Raw genomic sequence first — 25,545 nt, 5'->3', positions numbered from 1 at the left:
TTTTTTTAAACTTTTGCTTCTCATCCCATGCTATTTACTAATAAATACAATGGAAGTCCTGGGATTTAGCTCAGTGGTGCCACCGCCTGCCTCACAAGGGCAAGGTCCCCGAGTTCAATCCCTGTAAAAAAAAAAAAAAAAAAAAAGAATTTGTTCACTTATTAATACAACGGATAAGTCCGTTCTCTATGGGAAAGAGTATTTTAGTTAGTTGACACTGGTGGTTGTCAAGTATTATCATTGCCAGGGACAGAGATGAAGAGCTATGGCCGCTACTTCCAAATCCTAAATTCTTATATAATCTCCAACCCTAACTCCAGGCTTTTGGAAGTATAATACGAAAGATGTTCCATGAGAATGTCCACCAGATAGGCTTCTCTCTGGTTTTCTATGATGTGGGATTCTCAAAACCCCTCTTATTCCATTAGAACTTGTCTTAGATCAGAGGCAGATCAACGAAATTGGCCCAAGTTTCCTCTTCGTGGGCTCCTCACTGTCTTTGCATTGACTTCTAAGCTGAGTGGACCCTCCTGATTCAGAGTGATTTTCCCACAGCATCATGAAGTGGAAGACAAAAGAAAGCACTGAAAGATAAAAGATAGATACTGTATTCTTGCACGTCTATTTATAATCCCGTTATTCTTTCCCTTAAAATTCCTCTCCTGACTAATGTTAAGTGGCCATTAAGAATTCTGCTTGTCTTTGGTCTCTTTCTTATTCTCTTAGCATGTGTGTGCCAGGTACTGTGCTAGGTACAAGGGGTGTGATGGTGGGAAAGGGCAGCTAAGGATATGTCCTCACGGGACTCCAGAGCTGCTCCAGGTAGCGGGTAAGAAAAGCTTGACGTCCACAAGTTTGTTTTGCAAAACCCATACACTCCATAATACTTTGAAAAGCATGATTGTCATGTGTCTAGTTCAGATGATAACAGGAATCAGCTTTAAAATCTAAAAGAAATAACAGAATCAGCTAAATATAAACCACATCCAAACACATTCTTCAGTTTAACATCAGGACTACTCTCTAAGCACCGTCACATGTACTGTGGATATAGCAATTAACAAGTTTGGCAAAAGCTCTCCCTTGGTAACCTGTACTCTAGCTAGAAGAGATAAATGATGTAGAAGTATGCCGGTAAATGAATGAATATGGTAATTCAGAGAGTCATAAGAGCTATGGAAGAAATAAAATCTTATTCTGAGGTTGAGACTGACTAAGAGAGAGCAAGCAGGAAGCTCTACTCTGTTCATCATGGTGGAAGAAACTGTCTCCAAAGAGAAGTACTCCTCTGCAAGGATCTGGGGTAAAAATGTTCGAGACCTAAAAAACAACAGTGATAAAAGGTTTTCAGGCAGCATAGTTTGGCAGGTTCTGAAAACTATAAGTCTCTAAAGAATGGTAAGTGCCGAATGAACGATGAGTAATCAGTAGAAAATGAGTTAGAGGGTAAAAAGGTCTTGGATTTGACCCTAAGTGATATGGGAATTGTCTTCATGGTTTTAAGTGGGGGTGAGTATGGAGGAATCTAATATACAAGTTAAAAACTTCCCTCTAATAACAACTGAAAGGAATCAATAATTAATAACTTTCCAAACAGGAAGAATATTAAATGGATTTGCTAGTGAATTATGTCAAGCATTTAAAGAAGAAATTATATCAACTCCCTCGGATCTTCAGGAGACAGAAGCAGAGGGAATATTTTCTAAATTATTATATGAGGTCAGCATTTCCCTTGTAACAAAATCAGGCAAAAAGCATCCAAATACTACAGACCATTATATCTTATAAACATAGATGCAAAATTACTCAACAAAGAAAGTACTAGCACATCAAATCTAACAACACATAAATGTAATTATGTACTATCACCAAGCAGGATTTATTTCACATACACAACATTTGAAAATCAATATCATCTATCAAGTTCAAGGGCTAAAAGCAGAAAATCACAAGATTATATCAATAGATGCAGAAGAAGTATTTGATGACAAAATACGTATTTACGATCTTTTTAAAAAATCTCAGTAAACTAGGAACAGTGGGGAATTCAACTTAATAAGAATATTTATAAAAATAAAACTACAGATGACATAGTGTTTAATGGTGAGAAATTTAAAGCTTTTCCACTGAGATCAGGAACAAGGCAAAGATGTCTCCTTCTACCACTGCTGTTTAACACCGCACTGAAAGATATAGCAATGCAGTTACATAAGAAAAGGGAATAAAATACACTCAAATTGGAAAAGAGAGATGAAGCTGTCTTTGTCCCTAGGTGATATAATCATCTATGTAGAAAATTTGAAAGAATCAACAACAACAACAACAAAACCTCAGGAATTAATAAGTGACTGTAGTAAAGTTGTAGGTATAAAGTTTAGAACTAACAAAAACAAACTTCTTTTTCAATACCAGCAATGAAGAAGTGAAAATTGAAGTTAAAAACACATTACCACCCCCTAACTAAATGCATATAAACCTAACAAAATGTTGAGATCTATGTGAAGAAAACTATAAAACTCTGATGAAAGAAATTGAAGAACTAAATAAATAGTTTGTGTTTCATGGGCAGGAATAATCAACCCTGTCAATAGCTTAATCCTTCCAAATTTGATGTATAGATTCAATGCAATCCCAATCCTAGCAAATTAGTTTGTGAATATCAACAAATTGATCTTAAAGTTCATACAGAGAGGCAAAAGATCCAAAATAGGTGACACAGCATTGAAGGAGAAAAACCAGACTCGAAGACTGACAGCATCTAACATCAAGCTTTGCTATAAAACTAAAGCCAGTATTGATAAAAGAATTGACAAGTAGATTCATAGAAGAGAATAGAGTGTCTAGGAATAGATCAAGATAATGTAGTCAACTCATCTTTGACAAGGAACCAAAATAATATAATGAAGTAAAAGTGTTTTCACAAATGATGTTGAAACCACTGGATATTCATATACAAAATAATGAATTTAGACAGACTTTGTTTGACAAAAATTAAAACTCAAAATGAATCCTAGGCCTAAATGTGAAATGAAAAACTAAAAACTTCCAGAAGATAGCAGAGGAGAAAATCTACATGACATGGGGTGTAGTGATGATTTCTAGACAATATCAAAGGCATAATCCATGAAAACAAAGAATGGATAAACTTAAAAATTTCTGCTCTGAGAAATGCAATATCAAGAGAACAAGAAAACAAGAAACATAATGAGAAAATATTTGCAAAATACATATCTGATAAGAACTGTTATCCACAATACACAAAGAACTCTTAAAACAACAATAAGAACAAACACTTCAATTTAAAAATAGGCCACTATCTTAGGAGACATCTCACCGAGAAGATACCCAGATGGTAAATGGCATATAAAGACATGCTCCACACTGTAGTCACCGAGAAAATGCAGTTTAAAAGGATGTGATATCACTTTGTACATATTAGAATGGACAAAATCCAAAAGACTAATTGCACCAAATCCTGATGAAGATGGAGAGCAGCAGGAGCTCTCATTCATTAGTGGTAGAGATGCAAAATGGTACACGCAGTTTGGAAGAGGGTTTGGAAAGTTTTTTTTTTTAACCAAACTAAACACTCTCCTAGGATTTTGTTTTGTTGTGTTGTGCTGTTTGTACCATGAATTGAACTCAGGATCTTGCAATTGCAAGGCAGGTGTGGCACCACTGAGCTACAACCCTGGCCGACATTCTCTTATTCTACATACTCCTCCAATCATGCTACTTGATATACACCCAGAGGAATAAAAATACGTTGTGCACGCAAACCCCACATTTGTATATTTATAGTAGCTTTATTTATAATTCCTCAATTTTGGAATAACCAAGGTGCCCTTCAGTAGGTGAATGGATAAACAAACTGCAGTATTGCAGACAATGAAATATCATTCAGTGATAAGAAGAAATGAACGATCAAGTCATGAAATGACATGGAGGAAACTTAAAGACCTACTGCTGAATTAAAGATCCATACTGTTTGCTTCAAATGTAGCAATATACTTAATGGGAAAATAAAGAGCCAATGTTTCTTTGTCCGTAACATGCTGTTTTTATCACAGTGGCTTTGTAGTATAGTTTCAAATTGGGAATTCTTATACCTGCTGCCATGTGTCTGTTGCCTAGGATGGCTTTTGTTATTCTAGGTCTCTTATGGTTCCAAATGAATTTTTGGATTCTTTTTTCTAGTTCTGTGAAATATAGTGTTGGAATTTCAATCAGCATTGTATTGAATCTGTAGAGCAGTTTTGGTAGTATGGCCATTTTCACTATGTTGATTTTTCCTGCCCAGGAACATGGGAGATCTTTCCATTTTCTTATATCCTCTTCGATCTCTTTTTTCAGAGTGCTATAGTTTCCAGTGTAGAGGTCTTTTGTTTCTTTCATTAGATTGATTCTTAGATACTTTATTTTTTGTATGCTATTATAAAGGGAATTGTTTCCCTAATTTTTCTCTCATTGAGTCTGTTATTTGTGTACAAGAAGGCTATTGATTTTTGAGTGTTGACCTTATATCCAGCTACTCTGCCAAAAGCGTCAATTAAGTCAAGAAGTCTTTTGGTGGAATTTTTTGGGTCTTTAATGTAAAGTATCATATCATCAGCAAATAATGACAGTTTAACTTTTTCCTTTCCTATCTTTATTGCTTTAATTTCTTTCTCTTGTCTAATTGCTGTGGCTAATGTTTCCAGAACTATATCGAAGAGGAGTAGTGATAGTGGGCATCTTTGTCTTGTGTCTGATTTTAATGCGAAGGCTTTCAGTTTTTGGCCTTTTAATATGATGTTGGCTGTTGGTTTTTCACAGATAGCCTTTATTAAGTTGAGAGATAGACCATCTATTCAAATTTTTACAGGGTTTTTATCATGAATGGGTGTTGAATTTTGTCAAATGCTTTTTCTGCATCTATTGAGAGGATCATATGTTTTTTGTCCTTGACTCTGTTAATATAGTGTATTACATTTATTGACTTATTTATGTTGAACCATCCTTGCATCCCTGGTATAAATCTGACTTGGTCAGGATGTATGATCTTCTTAATGATCCTCTGTATTCTTTTTATAGCATCCTATTAAGGATTTTTGCATTTATATGCATTCAGGAGATTGGCCTGTAGTTCTCTTTAGACCTGAAGATCAGTGGAACAGACTGGAAGATACAAAAACAACTCCAGATGTACTCAACTACCTCATCTTTGACAAGAAGCAAACCATCCTCACTGGAGGCAAGATAGTCTCTTTAATAAATGGTGTTGGAAAAACTAGATTTCAACCTGCCAAAGTTTAAAACTAGACCCTTATCTTTCACCATGCACTAAACTAAAATCCAAGTGGATTAAAGACCTAAATATTTAAAAAGAAACACTAAACTTGCTGAAAGATAAGTTAGGCAGAACTCTTGATGACATTGGCATAGGAAAAGACTTTATGAACAAATCCTCAGTAGCACGGGAACTAACAGAAAGAATTGACAACTGGGATTTCATCTTATTAAAAAGCTTCTGCACTGCAAAAGAAACCATCAATAGAACTAAAAGACAACCTACAATGTGGGAAAAAAATTTTATCATCTGTTCCTCTTATATAGAATATATAAAGAACTCACAACAATCAGCCCCTCCAAAATAAAGACCTGATTCAAAAATGGGTGTCTGAAATGAACAGACATTTCTCAGACAAAGAAATAAAAGCATCTCAAGTAAATATATGAAAAAATGTTCCCCATTACTGGTCATTTGACAGATGCAGATGAAAGCAACACTGAGATTCCACCTCACCCCACAAAGAATGACTGCTATCAAGAAATCAAACAATAACAAATGTTGGTGGGGTTGTGGGGCGAAAGGAACCCTTCTGCATTGTTGGTGGGAGTGCAGACTGGTGCAATCACTATGGAAATCAACATGGAGACACCTCAAAGAGCTGGGACTAGAGGTTCCATTTGACCCAGCCATAGCTCTGCTGGGTATCTTTCCAAAAGAATTAAAAGAATCATACCACAGTGATATATGTGTACCTATGTTTATAGTGGCACAGTTTGTAATAGCTAAAACTTGGAAACAGCCCATCTGCCCATCAGTTGAAAACTGGGTGAAGAAGATGTGGTTTTTCTATAAAATGGAATACTACTTAGCCATAAATAAAGAGAAATTAGATTCACTCATAGGAAAATGGGTACATATTGGGGATATACTCCTAAGTGAAATAAATAAGTCACACATGTGTAAACGCCAAATAGTTTCTCTAGTGTGAACAAACTATAATAGCACATAAGATCTTAATGATCTAACTGACAATGTGAGATAGGAAGAAAAGGGCTAAAGGTATAGGGAAAGTGGGAAGGGTAGGGGAAAGGTAATAAGGTAAAAGAAAAAATAGGAGAAAATGAAAAAATGGAAATAAAGTGTTTGTAAATGGGGAGTAGAAAAGGGGATGAAGGGAGGGCAGGGATAAGGGGAAAAAATGAGAACCAAGACCTGTCATGTAAAGGTACAAGATCCCAATAATGAAAGTAACTGTACTGTATACCTAAAAATGTACCAATAAACTAAAAAAAAAAAAGCCAATATGACAAGGCTAATATTGTTCAATCCCAACTAGTTCCCACTCAGGAAAAGGAAAAACTGCAGAAGTAGTGAAAGATCGGCGACCTCTATAGGTGAGTAGGGAAGTGGGAGGGATGCGTAGGCAGGGCAAGGATTTGGGGAGCAGTGAAAGCAGTCTATGATAATGTGACTGCTGATATTTGTGATGTGATAGCACATTTGTCAAACCTGTAGGATGTGCAACACCACGAGTGACCATGACGTGTTCGTCAGTTATGACCGAGGCAACTTTCTGGTGAGGGATGTCAGTAGCGAGGGAGGTTGTGCATGTGTGCATGTATTGGTATGAGACGTTACCAAGTGCTTCTCTAGTTCAGTGGCTCATCCATTTTCAGATGGGAAGCGTGGGCTGAGTTTGCTATACTCAGACAAGTCTTCACGGGGAGGGATTTATCGTACAACTAATAGAGGAACAGATGTCAGCAGCTTTTCCTATAGTATCTTTCTCTCTCTCCAGACTGCATGGCTTAAAGAAGGGAAAAATAGGCATTTAAACAAGATAAACTTGTTTTAGAATCCCAGACCCACCACATCACCTCTCCAGCCTCGGTTTTCTTCTCTGTGAAGTGGAACTAATGGACCCTCCTCCTAAGAGTCCCGGGCAAATGCAATGAGAAAATATGGGCCGAAGCACTGAGGAAATACTAACTTCCCTTGTCCTGCCAGTGACATCTCTTAGAAACATGGTAGGAGGGGCCATTTTTTCCATATGCTCCCAGATCAGAAAGGGTCATGTTCAGAAATCACCTGTGAGCTTACATATCACTCTTCCATGAGATGCACGAAGGTAATGGGACTGGAGGCATAGGCAGCTTAGTTCAATTTACTTTATTCAAACAAGAAACTAGAGCTAAAAGCTTTTGTTTTTTTTTAAGTCAAAAGAAGCAGTCACGGAAAAGGTTTGCCCAGCTCCACGTCAAATCAAACCACTGTGTCACACCTATTCTGACACAAAACCATGTGGGCTAGCTTTTGCACGCCTGTAGAGCACACGTCCTCAAAGATCACTCCTCTCTGGAACACGCTGTGGGAATGTGATTTGGATAGTGAAAGAGATTTGGAGAATTTGGATCTGTGTGTAAAGAGAGGGCCAAAATGAAGGTTGGAGTAATAACTTTCACCTGACAGCAAGTGGAGGGGTTTACTTGGGTAAATGGTTTTCTAATTGACAGTTTTAGGCCCTGGCAACTGCAACAGAAGCAGAGTCCAAATCCTTTTGAAGGACTGTAACTCAAAAAGCTGTGTTAATGAGATAGATTAAATGTACCAAAGCTGAGGCATCCCAGCAGCAGACCCCTGAGCTGTTGACTGCCTTTTTCTGGTTTCACAGCTGTTTATTTTGATTGCTGTAAGTGTTGCAAAGCCCCATTGCCTTTCTTTCAAATTTCTGACCCACTTCTACTCATAGTGCTAGTTCATTTGAACTTTATTCCTCTCCAAGCCTCTGATAATCATGTTGTCAAAGATTTGGGGTAGTAAAGTTTGATCACTCTGTACAATGATGTGGTTTAGGATTCTCCTTTTTCCATGCACTTTAACTCATGCATAAATTTTGCCCTTGATTCCTCTGAAGTATTAGTTTATGCTGCATAACAAACAACCTCAAAAAAAAAATCTCCAAGTCTCAGAAGTTGCTAGCTCGACTACAGTGTGGCCAGTCTACAGTGTGGTGGAGCAGCTGTGTGAAGGATGAAGGATGTTGGGTTGGCTCCAGGGTCTGGATTGAGTTCAAGTATTCTCCACAGGGCCCTCATCCTACTGGGACCAGCAGCTAACTTATGGCCTGTTTTCAAGAAGCTCAAGAAGACAAACCAATTACAGAGGGCAAACCAATCACACTATCTAAACTTCTGCTTTCTACATTGGTCAAAGTTTGTCAAGCTCAAAGTCAAGGGACAGGAAAATAAATGTACTTCTCCTCTTGGGAGAGGAAGGAGTTATTTGGCAAAGAGCATGGATATATAATTCTAACAAAAGGATGTATGAAGAACTGGGAATCAATGAATCGATCTGTTCTTTGAGTCCTGTTCCTGCTCTTGGTCCTGCTCCTGGTCTGGATAGCAGTGGATCCCATGTAGCACTTAGTTTCATCTCCTCACCTTCCACTCCATTTGATCTCCTATTTGAAGTTTTTTGACCCTACGAGTCTGTGTATAGAGCTGAAGCCATATGAATCATAGCAACTCTAACTTCACTGGTTGTGCTCCTATTGGTGGAATGTTAAGACCCACTTCAGCAACTTCTCCAAGGCAATCTGAGAGTCCCTAAGAGTACCAGAAATGATCTCACAAAAGCTTCCTTCATATTCTTCTGCCTGGATACCCCCTTTCCTGTACCGATGCTGATGACTTTGAATTGTCCAAGGAAGGGAGCCTCAGCAGTCTTTGTAACCCATTACACATGTCACACTCCCCAGAGTGCTCACACCCTAACCTCTGAATTTCAGAGGCAATGCATGCTTTGTAGTTTCCACTCTGAGACCAGAGAAACAGCACTGTCCACTCCCCTCCCACATCTGTCATCCTGCTTGTCATGTTCTCCAGAAGAGTTGCTTATTGTCCCCACTGAAACCCTATGTAACAGGTGCTAGTGGGTCCCTTCCATGGCCCTTAAGTTTTTCATTCTGCTCTGGATAATTTCACCTACCAGTATATGCCTTTCCGTGGCAAGGGAACTTTTTTCAGAATTGGAAAAGGCTACTCTACTTGTGTGAGGAAAAGACCAGAGACGCCAAGGAATTAGCACTTGCACCTTCAGTGAATGTTAGTCCAAGTATAATGTACAGTCCAGGACTCCTTTGGGAAGAATCATTTCACTTCCAAGTGTTCCATTGTGGCACCATGAAATTCAAGCATTGAACTCAATGGACACCAAGGTTCTTTCCATTTTCAAATACTATATGTATCTGTATATTCCAATATATAAGCATCGTGCCTGTGCATGCTTCTTAAAGGGAGGTTTTATGATTCATTTCTGGAATATATTCTTTTACCATAAAGGGAGATTGCTAAGCATGAGAAAGTCACTCAGTAGAAACATGGGTGTGTCCTGCAAGATGTTATTTAATTTGCCCCACGGTCTAGTTGTTGGTCAGAATCATGGAGAAAAAGAATAAAAGCCATACTTAACTCACCAAACGCTTAGTGCCTGGTATTAGACACAAGTTGTGCCAGGCACTGAGGACATAACATTAACCAACACACATTCCCTGACCCCTTTTAGCTTACTGTCATCTCAATTCTTACAGCTTTACTGAGTTAAAGTTATTTTGGTACATAGCAACCTAAACCCATCCTTCCCTCAATGTCCCAAATAGATTAATTATATGCATGCCATTCCATAATTTATCTTTTTATTTCCTAAAATGGGGTACTGCACTTCCAAGCATGGCTGGAGCACAAGAGGAAAAGCCGTGCTCACAAATACTCAGGAAAGGGTGGCAGAATGGTGTTCGGAGGAGGCTGAGCTCAGTTGTGTCCTGGGGGAGATCTTTAAACAGCAGTTGTTCAAGACCAGCCAGCAGTGACTTCAGTGCCCATCTACTTGACTTGCCTGTGCTCTTTGGAATATAAAATAAAATGTTTAACAAGAAAAAAATAGAGTTAAAGTTTGAGAAAGTCTGAAAACAGGGCAAATCGGTGGGAGGGAGAATGAGCAGGGGACGGAGAATGATTAAAATATCAAAAAGGAAATCAGTAAATTTTAAACCTCAGACCTGGAAACAATTAGGGATCAGCTGGCAACTGTCAAGAATCAATATAAGAAAAGATGTAATTTTTAATAACTCAGAAATAAAGTGTGCAGGAACCAGGGGTGAGGGTGAAAAGAAACGAGGAAAAATGTGGTGTGTTAGCAATTATTGCAGATGCCAGGGCCAGCTTGAAAGAGTCACTCTCACCTTCTCCAGGCAACACCGGGTTGTGTTTCTGCCTCAACGCAACGCCTGCCAGCCTGGCATCCCCAGGTCGCAGCCAGCATTTTTACTGCTCACCTACTTCAAAACACAATGTATCCAGGACTCCTCTACATGTCATCACTCCAGAGACATCTCTCTATCCTCTGCTTCTCTGAGGAAGTTAGGGCTATGGGAAACATTTTATTAAAGAGTTCTTGGTTTTAAATGAACAAATGTTTACCTGGCCATTTACTTATGTTCCTATGGATATCTTTAAATGTGAAGAGGTTTCAGGGACAACAATAGAAGTTTAAGCAATGACTGTCATGCTGGGAAAGTTTTTATAGATTTTTTCCAAGAGGAGAATGTGGAACCAAGTTGGAAAATATCTTTTCAAGAGAACCAAGGATGAGCACAACCTGAAGATCACTTTAGAGACTTTAAAAAATAAGCCTTAACATCATGACACACAAACAGACAGGAGGACCTCTGGGAAGATTTGACCAGCATTTTGCAAAACACGCTCTCTAGATTATCAAATTTTGAGCAATTATAATTAGGTATTGAATGAAAAAAAACAAGCAAACAAAACAGGATCCAACATCAACTGCATTTGCAAAGTGTCAGGTTATAAAAAGTCAAATGGATTCCTTTCTTGCAGGACTTTTCAGATCCTTCATGGGGTCTGAATGGGACTGTGAGTTTGGAGGAGTACAATTTACCATTGTACCAGTCCAGTCACCACAGGATCATTTTATCATCGGTCACCTTGCCAAGTTTAGGTACTAGTTAATTTAGATTTTTCTCTGTAACTCAGCAGGTGTCAATGTATTAAGTACACTGAGTTTCAACAGTGATTAAAGAAAACACCTCTGGAACACTTTTCAAAGATTATTTTTCCTCTTAAGATTTATGGGATAAATAGAAGTTTTAATGTCGCTTGCTTCTTAAGCCCTCTGATGTTCAGAAATGGATGCATTTAATTGTGGCCTACTTAGTTTGACCCCATTCGGGATCCCAGTGGAGCTTCAGACCAGTCTTAATGCCAGTCTCATTTGACCTTGGTGTACAAGTAATTGTTCCCTGTTTTGTTTCCCTGTGGCTGAAAGTTATTAGAGCTGAAAGGGCCTGAGAGATCACTTCTCCCAGCAACTTAAGTTCACAGCTGAGGAGACTGAGGCCCAAGATGGGGAGAGACTGGCCTCAAAGCTACACAAACACTTCCCATGGAAGCCAATCCTTGCAAAGCCACCCAGAGGACAAAACCATGCCCCTCTTCTCTCTGCACTTCTCATGCCCAAAGGAACTCACATTTTCTCCAGCCTCGCATCTCTCTTAGCTCTTCAGTCTCGAGCAATTCCATTGAGCCACCATGGCCCTGTCACAGACTGGAGCACATTAAGGGCAGGAAATTAGGCAGGGGCATGTTTGTAGATCCGGTGCCGATTACTCTTCCCCTCAGCTTGGGCATCCACCAATACGGAATGCATTTCTCTCTAATTTATTAAAGGTCGGTCAGCATGGATTGATAAAGGAAAGGCCATGTCTGATAAATTCACCTAAATTGAATTCTTGGGCCACATTACCAAATCAGCAGACATAATTTATCTGGATTTCAGGAAAGCATTTAGTGCTGTACCATATAACAGATGCATTTACTAAGGCAAAGCATTGTGCAACGGTTAAGTGTCAGGTGGCGATTTGGGAAACAGGTTTAAAATGGCCCAGAACCCATCGCTGGGTGCACCAACAGGAGACTCTTAAGAGTACAGACAGAGAGGTCAGTCTGGGGGTCATTATTTCAAAGTGTTTGACCCTAATTATAATTTAATTTCCACAATGGTCATATCTCTTGAGAGAAAATTGGGATGAAGGGGACAGTTTTAAAAGGAACAGACTGAAAGCCAGTTCTGAATTTCTTTTTTCAATCAGCCTGGCTCAGGGAGAGATGAATGAGTTATTCTTCCACCAAATGAACACAAATAAACAAAGGAGCAAAGGAATCCAAAGGCTTCTGTCCAACAATGAAATGCAATGAAGAAGTCTGATGGGGACAGAGATCAGAGGCAGTGAGTTTCACTGAGACTCCAAACTCAGAGAATCAGAGAGGATTCAATGGGAGTGAGGGAAATAACATTTAGGGTTTTTGAGACATAAATAGACTCAAGTAATTACGTAACTGTGAGTCATTAATATCCTTGTGTTGATCTCAAAAGGCCCAAGCTCCTAACTCTGGTTTGAATTTACCTCTTCTTAAAGTCAAGATTTATGCATCAGCCTTACATCTTTATCCAGGCAATGTGGAATGGATTTCTCTCTAATTCATTAAAGGTCAGTCATCATGGATGGATAAAGGGAAACCCATGTCTGATATATTTACATAAATTGAATATTTCCTCTGAGCTACTGCAAAGTGACCTGAGGTGATCTTCGTCAAGAATTCACCCCAGCTGTCTTCAGCTAAGGTCTAAGATCTCTGCCTGTTGTCCTCCCAACTCCTGAGAATTCAAGAATGGAGCAATAGCTGAGCTAAAGCTCATCCTTTTTCTCAGGTACAAGCAGTTGTGTTTGGCACTGGTCTCATTAACTGGTTCCCAAGTCTTCCCCCAAGGTGAAAGCTGAGTATTCCACAAACACTGAGCACCCCACAGTAACACTGAGTATTTGCGCATGGGATGTGTCACTTGGGCACATGTGTCCTGTCTCCACGCCTCCATCCCCTCTCTTCACCCTGGTGTTTCAAAGTTATCCAGGCACTAAAGCCATCTCTGGCTAACACCAACCGCTCTCTGAAAGTTTTCCTTTTGTTTGAGGCCATGAGGGTGTGGTGGTTAATTTTATCTGTCAACATAGAAGGTGTTTTTGGACAAGCTTTGAGCAAGCAGATTGTCCCCCATAATGTGAGTGTGTTTTATCTAGTCAGTTAAAGTCTTTAGGAGATAAAAAAAAAAAAAAACAGCCTCCTGAGTCAGAAGCGGTTCTTCTATAGATAGCCTTCAGACCTCACCTGCACATCGGCAGCCAGTGCACACTGAAGATTTGAACTTACAGTCTCCATCATTGTATGTGTGATTTCTTATTATACAATAACTTCTTTTTTACATATAAATGCATCCTATTCATTCTGTTTCTTGAGAGAACACTGACTCATACACAGAGGTATCAACAACAACAGTTCTATGCAGATTTATTTTTTTGAGCCACCAATTCCATGTGAATCTCAGCTTCCACTTTCTCTTTTCTAGAAAACTCTCTGGGTTTACATTAAAGAGGAAGGAGGAAGAAGAAAAGGAAGAGGAGGAAAGCATAAAGGAATAGGAGGAGAAGGAGAAGCGATGGAATAGTCTGTAGTAGCAAGAATTGGATTATAGCTCTGTTCCAAGAATCCAGAATTTCAGAGGAGATATCCTCACTCCTAGAATCAGAAGTTATTGCTCTTTCAGCACTGAAGACACAGCTCTTCACATCCTCTCCTCAGCTTTCTTTAAATCAGTTTTTTATTGAAAAATTGTAGCCTAAAAGGCTTGAATGCTATCGCCCTGAATCTCCCTCATAACAGCCTCCTTGTACCATCACCATGTACTTCTCAAAGCACTGTCCCTTGATCCTTAGGAGCCACAAGCAGTTCACAGCTCCTTGTTTTGACCAAAAGGCTGCATTCCCTGTTTCAGAGCCTTTCCAATCTCTCCCATAGAATATAATGTCAGAGGCTGTTCTGGGAACAGAACTCTAAATTTAAGGCTAAAAGAGCAACTTAAAAAATCCAAACTCTGAGTCATTCATTGAGAATTAATGGTGCTACTGTTCCATAGAAAGGGAACCAGTTACAAATTTTTGAATGAGCAGTGATGAGTGTCAGTTACACTGGCTGTTCATTTCCAGACAAGGCAAAGAAGAGTAGAATGAGCTTAGTTGAGATGAAGACAAGATTGCTTCCCCTCATTTACCAAAGAACCCCAAGAGCCCAGGTGGAAGCAGATCAGGCACAGCCCAGTGCCCTCTTCAAGGCTGTGAAGAAAGGCTGCATCCTGATAGCACTGTGGGAGATCATGACTCTTCTATCCTTAGTCTGACTCCAAGACTCCATGGTTTGAGGCCGGAGGTCTCTCACAGTGTGTGAGCAGGTGCGTTCGTTGAAGAAACAAGTTGGATCTCTTCAGAAAAATGGCTACTTCTTCCTCAAAGCTAAAAGGGTCTATAACAGGGCCTATTCACATGCTCTTGTGAAAGAATGATTTCTTGGAATCTGTACTGATAATCAAGCAGTGGTGTTTTGAGGTATTTGTCAAATAAATATATAAATCAGTGAAGACTTTATTCCTACTGGTCTTCAAAATTATGAGTAGATTTTAGAAATAAATCTTTAAGTAAAAGTACAAAGCTCTAAGAGCATATATAAGTCTAAAGGATTTTCTGGATGAACTAAGCCTCATTTTTCTTCCCTTTTCTTTTTATTTAACTTACAACATTGAGTAACAACAGTATTTACCAACCCGTTTTTCTCAGCTCTCCTTTGGTACTCTGAAATGTTTTTACCCTGTGAGCAGTGCTCTGAGAATTTCTCCCTTGATTCTATTACATATCTAGTTGAGAGTCAGATGAGGAAAACAAAAAGCATTTTGTTCACAAGCAGGATGCGTTCAGTTCTCTCCCATTTTAATGGTCTGGTTCCCACTTCTACACCCAAGATGACTAGCAAAACAGTGATGGTGTCTAACCATAGTGTCTCTTTCAAAATGCATTTCAAATATTCTCTAACAGAGATGTTACAAAAATGTAAGCCTGCCAGAATGTCTCATGACAAAATGTGAGACATGAAGACTGTAAACCATTCTGTGTTTGGTAACCATCTTAATTCTGTTCATATCTCTCATCTTAATTGTGTTACTCTCATCATAATTTCCCAGAACAGGAAACACCAATCTTTATATCTCCACGACTGCTTTCCAAGTCGGTGTGTGGACAGATGAAGAAAGTGCTATCAGTAGGAAACTTGTCAAGAGAATCATGTTTAGGGCATTCCAGGGCCGTTGGTCCACATGGATGGGTACAGCAGATCTCATTAGAACCCAGACTACACATCTCCATTAAATGGGTCACTGATTTCCACTGTACCCACTAGGCTGACAGTGAGACAGAGGGCCAAAAAGTTATCTCTTCATATATTCAGGTCCAAATAAGCTATTTAGATATGGAGTTAAGGAAACTCAGTCCCGGGCCATACTCTCATTAGCCAAATGGATCTGTGGAGCAGATCACTACCTCTGGAGGAACATCACCACCAAGGAATCTTGAACTTGATTTAGAATAGAGCCTCTTGAGCCCTGCTTACCAATCCATATCTCATACAGCTATTCAACCACAGAAAGAGATCAATAGTGTAAAAAAGAAAGAAGCAATTTTATGGGTTCTGGTCATTCTTCATTTGGTCACAATTTTCAAGCTTTATATGTGATGGTTTTTTGACCTGGTAGGCTCACGTCTTCTTGAGCCTTGAGAGCAATTTCTTTGAATTTAACATGGGAAGCAAGGAAGATAAGGCATAGCAATGATTCAGCGAAGATGTTGGGATAAGGCCACATTTTTAGTACCATAAAACAGCTTCCCAGTGTCATTTGAAATATCGCCAATTCACTTATCGCTAGCATGTTCCTTAAGAACAAAGCCTCTCCTCTTTCCTCCTGTCATCTTGCCAAAAGCATTATTGCCACAGCCAGTGACAAGATGGGATGGGATAGAACTGTACATTAATTGCACTCTGAAGCCTGCCATAAATTCACTGCAGTGAATCTGGATAGGGAGATTAAACAGCATTTAAGAATATTTTCCAATAAATTACTTGAATATAGAATAGTGGTTTGTTTAAGACAGAAATAAGATGACACAGGATGACTCTGATTTATGCGTGTTTTATGCAAAGTCCCTGCTTTTAAAGAAATGAAATGAAGCTTTAATTTCATACAGTCCTTCTCAGAAACTTTTCAACACTCAACTCAGCATATATTCACTGAATAATATTATTACCTGGTAGACCATTACATGAACCAAGCCATTTTATGGATTGAAGACAGAAGTGACAAGTACTTAATAAGGAAGAGATTGAGAAAGTATGAGAAAATTGCAAATATAGGAGCAGATTTAAATAGAGTGACCATTTACTTTATTGTCCAAACTGAGATACTTTTGAGGTATAACAGAATGACTATAAACATTATTTCAGGATATATGGCATAAACTGGAGCTATCTTCTCAATTTAGGATGTATAGGCACCCTAAACATAGCATTTTTTGGTGAAAGAATTTAATGCTGCAAAAAATGTGTCTATTATAGGCATAAATTAATGACAAAGTCAGGAAGAAGTACTGTATTAGATATTGGGGGGTTAGCATAACAAAGTATCGTAGACTAGGTGACTTCAACAACAAAAACTCCTTTTTTCAAAAGAATCAAAAAATTCATTTGGAACCATAAGAGACCTAGAATAGCAAAAGCCATTTTAGGCAACAAACACATGGCACCAGGTATAACGATTCCCAATTTGAAACTATACTACAAAGCCACTGTGATAAAAACAGCATGGTACTGGCAAAGAAATAGGCCTGAGGATCAGTGGAACAGACTGGAAGACACAAAAACAAACCCAGATGTACTCAGCTACCTCATCTTTGACAAAGGAGCTGACCATCCTCAGTGGAGGAAAGATAGCCTCTTTAATAAATGGTGTTGGAAAAACTGGATTTCAACCTGCCACAGATTAAAATTAGACCCTTATCTCTCGCCATGCACTAAATTAAAATCCAAATGGCTTAAAGATCTAAATATTAAAACAGAAACATTAAACTTGCTGGAAGGTAAGCTAGGCAGAACTCTGGAAGAAACTGGAATAGGAAAAGACTTTATGAACAAATCCTCAGTAGCACGGGAACTAGCAGATAGAATCAACAACTGGGATCTCATCTTATTAAAAAGCTTCTGTACTTCAAAAGAAACCATCAGCAGAACTAAGAGACAATCTACAATGTGGGAAAAAATTTTTACCAGCTGTTCTTCAGACAAAGGACTATTATCAAGAATATATAAAGAACTCAAAACAATCAGTCCCCCCAAATATAAAGACCCGATTCAAAAATGGGCATCCAAAATGAACAGACATTTCTCAGACAAAGAAATAAAACCAGCAAATAAATATATGAAAAAGTGCTCCACATCACTGATCATTCGAGTGATGCAGATGAAAACAACACTGAGATTCCACCTTACCCCACAAAGAATGGCTGCTATCAAGAAATCACACATTAACAAATGTTGGTGGGGTTGTGGGGAGAAAGGAACCCTTCTCCATTGTTGGTGGGAGTGCAGACTGGTGCAACCACTATGGAAATCAATATGGAGATACCTCAAAGAGCTTGGACTGGAGGTTCCATTTGACCCAGGCATCCCTCTGCTGGGTATCTTTCCAAGAGAACTAAAAGAATCATATCACAGAGAAGTATGTGCACCCATGTTTATAGTGGCACAGTTTGTAATAGCTAAATCTTGGAAACAGCCCATTTGCCCATCCGTTGGAAACTGGATAAAGAAGATGTGGTTCTTCTATAAAATGGAATATTGCTCAGCCATAAAGAACGAGAAAATAGATTCATTCATAGGAAAATGGATACGTATTTAAATAAATAAGTCACTCATGTGCAAATACCGAATAGTTTCCCTGGTGTGAATAATCTGCAATAATACATAAGATCCTAATAAGATTACTGACATTTAGAAATGGGAAGAAAGGAGCTAAAGGTGTAGGGAAGGTGGGATGGGTAGGGGAAGGGTAATAAGGGAAAAAAATGTGAGAAAATGAAAAGATGAAAATGAAATGTTTGTAGATGGGGAGGGAAGGAGGGGGTGAAGGGAGGGCGGGGGTAAGGGGGAAAAATGAGAATCAAGACTTGTCATGTAGAGGTACAAGATCCCAACAATGTATGTAACTGTACTGTATCCCTAAAATGTACCAATAAACACAATTAAAGCTGGAAAAAAAAACTCCTTTTTTCAGACTTCTGGAGCCTGGGACACTAAGATCAAAGCATTAACAGAATTGGTTTCTTTTGAGGCTGCTCTCTGTGGCTTACAGTGGCCACCTTCAACTTTTCCACAGTATTCCTTGGTGCCTGTCTATCTCAATCTCCTCTTATTTTACAGACTTCAGCCGTTGAATTAAGACCCACCTTAGAGAGCTCATTTCACTTCAGTCAACTCTTTCAAAGACCCTGTCATGAATACAGTCACAATCTGGTACATCAGCATAGGAATTTTCTGAAGACACAATTCAGCCCATACTACAGTCCACCAATCCCTAAACAAAGGCCAGTGATTTATAAAAGCAGTTTATGCATCCAAAAATGGCTGAGCCCTTCAAAATAAATTAAGAATAAAAAAAAAAGAATTCCAAGCTTAATAGATTCTCAGACTCATCAGGTAGAGGTCATTTGAAGCAGTGGTCACAGACTAATAGCAGGTAGAACAAAGTTTCACAATTAGGAATGAGATTAATGTTTAAACTGTTTATCTGAGATGCTATGGGCACTGACAAAGTAGCACACATATGAGCCACTGACCCGGAATCGGATGTGGGAGGTTTCATGCTATGTGCAAGACTAACCTTTACTTAAGGATAATGGGGAAGGCATACTGGTAAGGTTAGGTCCAGGACAAAGCTGGAGGAATGAGGGCAGCAGGGTTATTCTGGGATCCAAGGAAAGAGTTATTTACTAACTGTATAGAAGTCTTACAGTGTTTTAACGATCCAAGTTAGTTACTTTCCTTTTCCAACACCTGCAACTTAAAGGAAGAGTTTTATTATGGCTCACAGTTTCAGAAGTTTCAGTATATGTTCTGCAGATTTAAACACAGAAACAGCATAGTGGAAAAATCTGGATGAGGAAAGGTGCTCATGTGATGGCAACCAGAAAGCAGAGTGTGAAGGAGGAGCCAGGGCAGGAAATACATCTCCCACAGTGACCTGCCCTCTTTGGGCAGGCCCCACCATCCAACAGCACATTCAGCTAACCAAACTCACCAGTCGATGATTCCACTGATGAGTGCAGCACACATCACTTTCCATAAGCCCTGCCTGTGAGCCCATAAGCCTTTGGGGGACCTTCCTGGTCCAAACCATAACACAACCACTACAACTACACTTGTGAGTAGTAGCTGTGTATCAGCTACTAAAACAAGCAATGAGTGTTGAGTCTTGTCTATGCCTAGCTATACAGGAATTAGATATACATGGTATGGTCAAAAAATATAGTGAACAGTGCTGCGGCAAGCAGTCGAACAGAAAGGCAGGGATTTTCAGTATGAGAAAAATGCATCTGACCTTCAGAACAGTGTGACCAGTTCCAGCTTGTTTGGTGCAGTCGGTCAGTTGTGAGATATGGTTGAGAGATGTGCTTTAAAGTGTGCCATGAATCATGGACCACAACACAATATAGTATAATTTTGTCAGTTCAATAGTGGGCCAGATTCTAGCTGTTTAAGAAATATCACAGGAGGTGAAATTTGGTTTACAGTTATGCCCCTGAAACCAAGAATCATCACCCAGTTCTTATGAGAAAAAAAAAGCAGGTCAATCAAGATCCAGCAGCAAGGTGATGTTGATTATATTTCTTCACCTTGATATAACGGTGAGAGCTGAGTTTGTACCCAGGAACAATGTGAACTCGGAGTATTATAAGGGATTATAGAATGTTTAAGAAATGATATAGAAGGGGGTGAAGGGAGAGCAGGGACAAGGGGAAAAAATGAGAACCAAGACCTGTCATGTAAAGGTACAAGATCCCAATGATGAATGTAACTGTACTGTATGCCTAAAATGTATCAATAAACTCAATTTTTTAAAAAAGGAATGATGTAGATAGAATCTTGGGAAATGTGCAAATGGTTTCATTTTCTATCACGATAATACTGTCACACATCACTTCTGCTATTTCTGTCAAACAAAAACACAGTAGTGTGTCCTTATCCACCCACATTATTAACCAAATTTGGCACCTTGTAACTTCTACCTTTTCCCCCAATGTCAAATGACCATGAAAGGTAAACACTGTGAATGAATTCAGGATATCAAGGCAGCCACAACTGCACTACTCAAGACCGAAAAGAGGACTTCCAGAAAGTATCAAGATGGCTTAACTGTGGTCAAGTGAGAGGGAGTACTCCAAGGGGGGTTAATGTCAGTGTGTCTTTTACTATAATAGTTTTTTGACTTAAACATTTACCATATTGTTAAATCTCATACTGTTACCTCTTCGGGCTTTAGTATTCTAATCTATATGAAAGCTGCATGTCCATGAGCCTTGGATATTAGCATTACTATATTAGTAGTTTTTCCTAATGTTTACTAGAAAAGACCAATCTCCCAAGGGGCAAGAAGTCATCAATTTTCATTTGCTTTCTTTCCTTTCCCTTTCCCATTTCTACCACTCAGAAATTATCCAGAAGGATGTTGGAGGTCTTTGTCCCATAATCAGAGCCATTATTTTTAGCTAGTGACTATGAGATTAGCTTTTGAAAGAGATCAGTTGATGATTTAAAAATAAAAATCCAGAGAAATTTTCATCGACCAAGAAAGGCTTACAATATGTTTCAAGAGCCAAGATTCACAATACATGGACAAATAAACTATCTTAGCAGTAAGTTGTGCATGGACCATTCTCTATACACTTGTCTTGAACTTTGTTCAAACTCCTGAGTTTCTTCATCTATTGACCTGGGCATTATATTCTCAAATTTAAAAAGAAGAAACAGGTGACAAAATGAAGGACATGGTATTATAGCCTAGCTGAACTGATTGAGCTAAATATCAGCAACTCCCCAGCTTATCAGCAGCTCACCTAGAAAATATTTTCAAGTTGCATCTGCCCCCACCGAAAAAACATAATCTATTCCCTATTTCTACCTTAATCCAAATTGACAAGAAACAATGATAATCTCAGCTACTCTGGAAGGCTGAGACAGGAGAATCGCAAGTTCAGGCCCAACTCCAGGAAATTAGTGACTTAGCGACACTCTCTCTCAAAGTAAGTAAATAAATTAAAATTTAAAAGAAGCTGGGGATGTAGCAATGTATAAAGGCCCTGGGTTCAGTCCCACACACTGAAGACAGAGGGAGAGAGAGAGAGGGAGAGAAGGGGGGGAGGAGGAGGAGGAAGAGGAGAAGGAGGAGGGAGATGGAGAAGGGGGAAAAAGAAGAGGAAAGAAAGGAGAGGAGGAGAAAATATTCAATTTTATTCCTAGGTTTATTATAAATGCATTGCAGAGAAAGTTGGGGGAAACTTTAGAGCAGGAGTTCATTTTATGTAGTAAATAACTTGAACAACAAGCCCCACGTACGTATCACCCCCTGCCTTACAGAGGGATTGGAAGCCCCACAGGCAAAAAGATTATGTTGTATTGCATCTAAGATTCAGAAAAAAAATATTGCTAGGAGGATGTTCCTATGTTGTCTCTAATATGGAGGAGAGAAAGAAGGAGAGACAATGACCACCAATAGTAGACAGGAAAATGTAACTAAACATGGAAGCTTCAAGAGGATAGATGGGATGTGGCATCCCAAGTGCTCAGATTCACTTTAGAGTTTTTAGGTGATGATTTCCTTTGATTCATGACTGCAGATCTTAAGGGCAAAAAGAACTTCGTTAGCTAGAGATGGGATGCAGACAGAAAGAAAGGCTTCTCCAGCTGGGAAAACAAAAGATGTTTGAGATGATGTCGATGAAAGCTTTTTTAAAGTGAGAGGTACAACGAGAGTGGAAGAGGCAGCTGGAGCTTTTCCAGGTCGGCTAATGATGCATGGAGCTGCTGACACAGCAGTTTATCCAGCCAGTACAAGAGCAAGCTGCCGTGGGGACCTGTCCTTTGTCTTAGGCTTGGACCCCAAGAGTCCAGGGCCAGGCTGGGGGCCTCACCACTTGGTTTATAAGACTTTTTTTTTCTTCAGCTCTAATTTAAGTGCTTACCCCTGGGACATGCTTAACTAAAACTCAACTTAATTTTCCCCTTTTCAGACTTCATCCCCCTTAGCAGATATTTGGTTTCTAAGATCAGAAATCAACAGGGGAGAAGACGTTAGTCTGGGTTATAAAACGAAATGAAACGCCTCCGCTTTTTCATCCTCTTTTGCTAAAATGTGCGGTGCTTTGCTCAAGAGGCTAAGAGAAACCCAACCTGGATGTATAATACTCACCCGCTGAGTGAATTTTTTACCCATATCAAAGATCCCAGTAACTCTTGGTAGTGACATCTGCCAAGTTAGGAGGTTGTGCTCATGTGATTTAAAAAGTAAAATACTGTGAGCGATAAACTGTTGCATTTTAATTTCGCTTCATGGCATTTCTCCAGTTGAGATAAGATGATATGCACCAGAAAGTCAATATGTGGGATCACCTTTGAATTTATAAATTTGAATTACAGATTGCACATGGCCTCCTCCCTGTTGTCACAGGTGGTCTCTCCTCTGTCCACCCCTACTTACTCCTAGAAGAGGAAACTCACTACCTATGGAAGTAATTCATTCTGTCTTCACACTGTGGCATGAGACAGACTACATGGGACAGAGCTTCTTTCTCTGTAGCTGCAGTGAGGCTTATGTGTTGCTGCCTAAGCCTTGCTCACCAGAGCCCAAGCCACAGACATGCCCTCCTGTTTATATCCATATGTGCAGCTGAGCTGTTCCCATGATATCCAGTCTGTAGAGGAACAAGTTACAAGCATTAGTGTTTTACCTCATTTGGGTGATAAAGCTTTACCTCCAGCACTACAGATTAAGATTAGCCCTTGGGAAGAATTTCCTCACAAGAAGGATTTTACATTTTACAAAGTTACCGTGGATGAGATGGAGCATGGAGAATATCCTTCTGTAAGTATCTTTCAACATTTTTCTGAGTCTCACAACTCCTGAGGGGTTGACAAATCTTCACACCTGAAAAAAAAGGAATCTGAGAGTTGCTCTTTTGTCCACTAGATCAGATACTCCCAAACAGTGGCTAGAGAGCCCTAGAGATTAGACTGTGTCCGGGCTCAGCAAACTACAACCCATGGACCTAATCTGTCCTGTTGCCTGTTTGAATAAGGCCCTGTGAGCTAACGATGGATTTTTCATTTTTTAGTGGTTAAAAAAATCAGTAGAGTAATATTTTTTGGCACATGAAAATTATATGAAATCCACATTTCAATGTCCATAGATAAAATGAAGTTTTCTTGGAAAACAGCCATGCTCATCCATGTATGTGCTGTCTATGGCTGATTTCACATCATCAGAGCAGAGCTGAGCAGTTGTAACAGAGACCATATGGCCCACAAAGCCTAAAATATTTCCTATCTTGCCTTTTGTGGAAAACTTTGCTGACCTCTGATATGTATCATCTCCAAGCCTATCAGATCACATTGCCTTAAATTCAAGAATAGTTATTTTATTTGTCTGGGCCTGTATCCTCAGCTCATCACTTGCAAAGCTTCTTATATAGTGTCTGGAACATAGAAGATTCTTTTTTTTTTCAGCTTTAATTGAGTTTATTGGTACATTTTAGGGATACAGTACAGTTACATTCATTGTTGGTATCTTGTACCTCTACATGACACGTCTTGGTTCTCATTTTTTCCCTTTGTCCCTGCCCTCCCTTCACCCCCTCCTTCCCTCCCCATCTACAACCACTTTATTTCCATCTTTTCATTATCTCACATGAAGATTCTTAATATAGACTGAGATACACGCTCTCATACCAGATTCTTAAGGAATGAATATAACCAATAATTTCATTATAAGGAAAATAGAAGCTTGGATGATGAAACACCAATGGTGCTTCTTGCTAGAAATAGCATAGCACAGAAAAGTTTTTCTTAATGAGAATGAACAGTTTGCCCAAAGATACATATCATCATCTCTGCATGAGATCTGAAGCCTAACAGCCTAGGCACTGGTTCTAGACTCTCTGGCTTGTAATTACAAAGCAAAACCTTCTAATGCCAATAACAAGATCAGCCTCTATACCTTTCAAGTGCAGTTTTCTTGATTATAAGCACCACTAACAAAAGACATCAATTAGAGAGGGAGATTTCTTAAATTCTGGGGTAACAGTTTAGTTAAAAAAAAAACCTGGGAAGTGGTTTCATTCCTTGACAATCACCCACATCCAGCACACAGCATTCAGAGCAAATCCATTATTTCCCATAGCATGGAAGAAAAGAACCACCCTGCATTTCTTGTTGGGTGGCTCCTCATTTCTAAACAACATGACTTCATTTAAGGCTAGTATGGAGGAAGTAGGGGCAGGAGATAGATTTCAGTTTGCTTCTTCCTCTCTCATTATCCTATTTCAAAATATTTGGTCCTGTTTGGAGACTTCGAAACTCTTTGGAGGGTTGCAGACATAAATTGAAGCTGTACCTGCCCAACAGAGACCCCAAGGGACTGCGATCATGCACAGTTTCCGAGGAAGTCATGCATTCCTGCACAGAGCCATATCATACTAGAGCAATATCGCACACTCATTGAACCACTCATTAATTGTTTCTGTCACCTTATCTATGAAGCCTTTTTTGATTTGTGGACTAGACTAAGTTACTGCCTTTTTTTTTTGTTCTTGTAGTTCTTCAAGCTGACTTTTTTCCAGCTGCGGCTGATATGTGTTCATTATATTTGTTCGTAAGTGTACATATGTACACACACACACATGCACACACACGCGCGCACACACACACACACACACACACAATGATTTTCTTTTACTGGCATACTTCAGCTGCTAGAGAGAGTTCAGGCCCTGAAGCCCTGAAGAAGGAGAGCTCTGCCACGATGTGTAGGTCAGAAATACAAACTGGACCAAGACAAGTAGATGGTTCACTTGGTGGGAAGAGCAAGGAGCCTCAAAGCTCTTTTTCCTGCCTTTGGGTGCCCAATCTAAGGTCTTTCTCTTTTCCAAGATCTCCCTGGATCTTTTAATTTTCTTAGAGAAAAAATTGCTAAGCAGTTTTTCTTTCTCTTCCTGC

The 25,545-nt window shown here is 39.3% G+C and overlaps 1 pseudogene; it reads left to right on the top strand.

The window, feature by feature from the left end:
• The window catches only part of LOC104859164, a 64,853-nt pseudogene that overhangs the window by 5,617 nt on the left and 33,691 nt on the right, over positions 1-25,545 (top strand).

The sequence above is a fragment of the Fukomys damarensis genome, unplaced genomic scaffold (assembly GCF_012274545.1).
Source record: "Fukomys damarensis isolate Sample0158 unplaced genomic scaffold, DMR_v1.0_HiC HiC_scaffold_5, whole genome shotgun sequence".
Taxonomy (NCBI): domain Eukaryota; kingdom Metazoa; phylum Chordata; class Mammalia; order Rodentia; family Bathyergidae; genus Fukomys; species Fukomys damarensis.
Note: the sequence above shows the minus strand (reverse complement) of the source record. Positions and strands in the feature narration are given on the sequence as shown.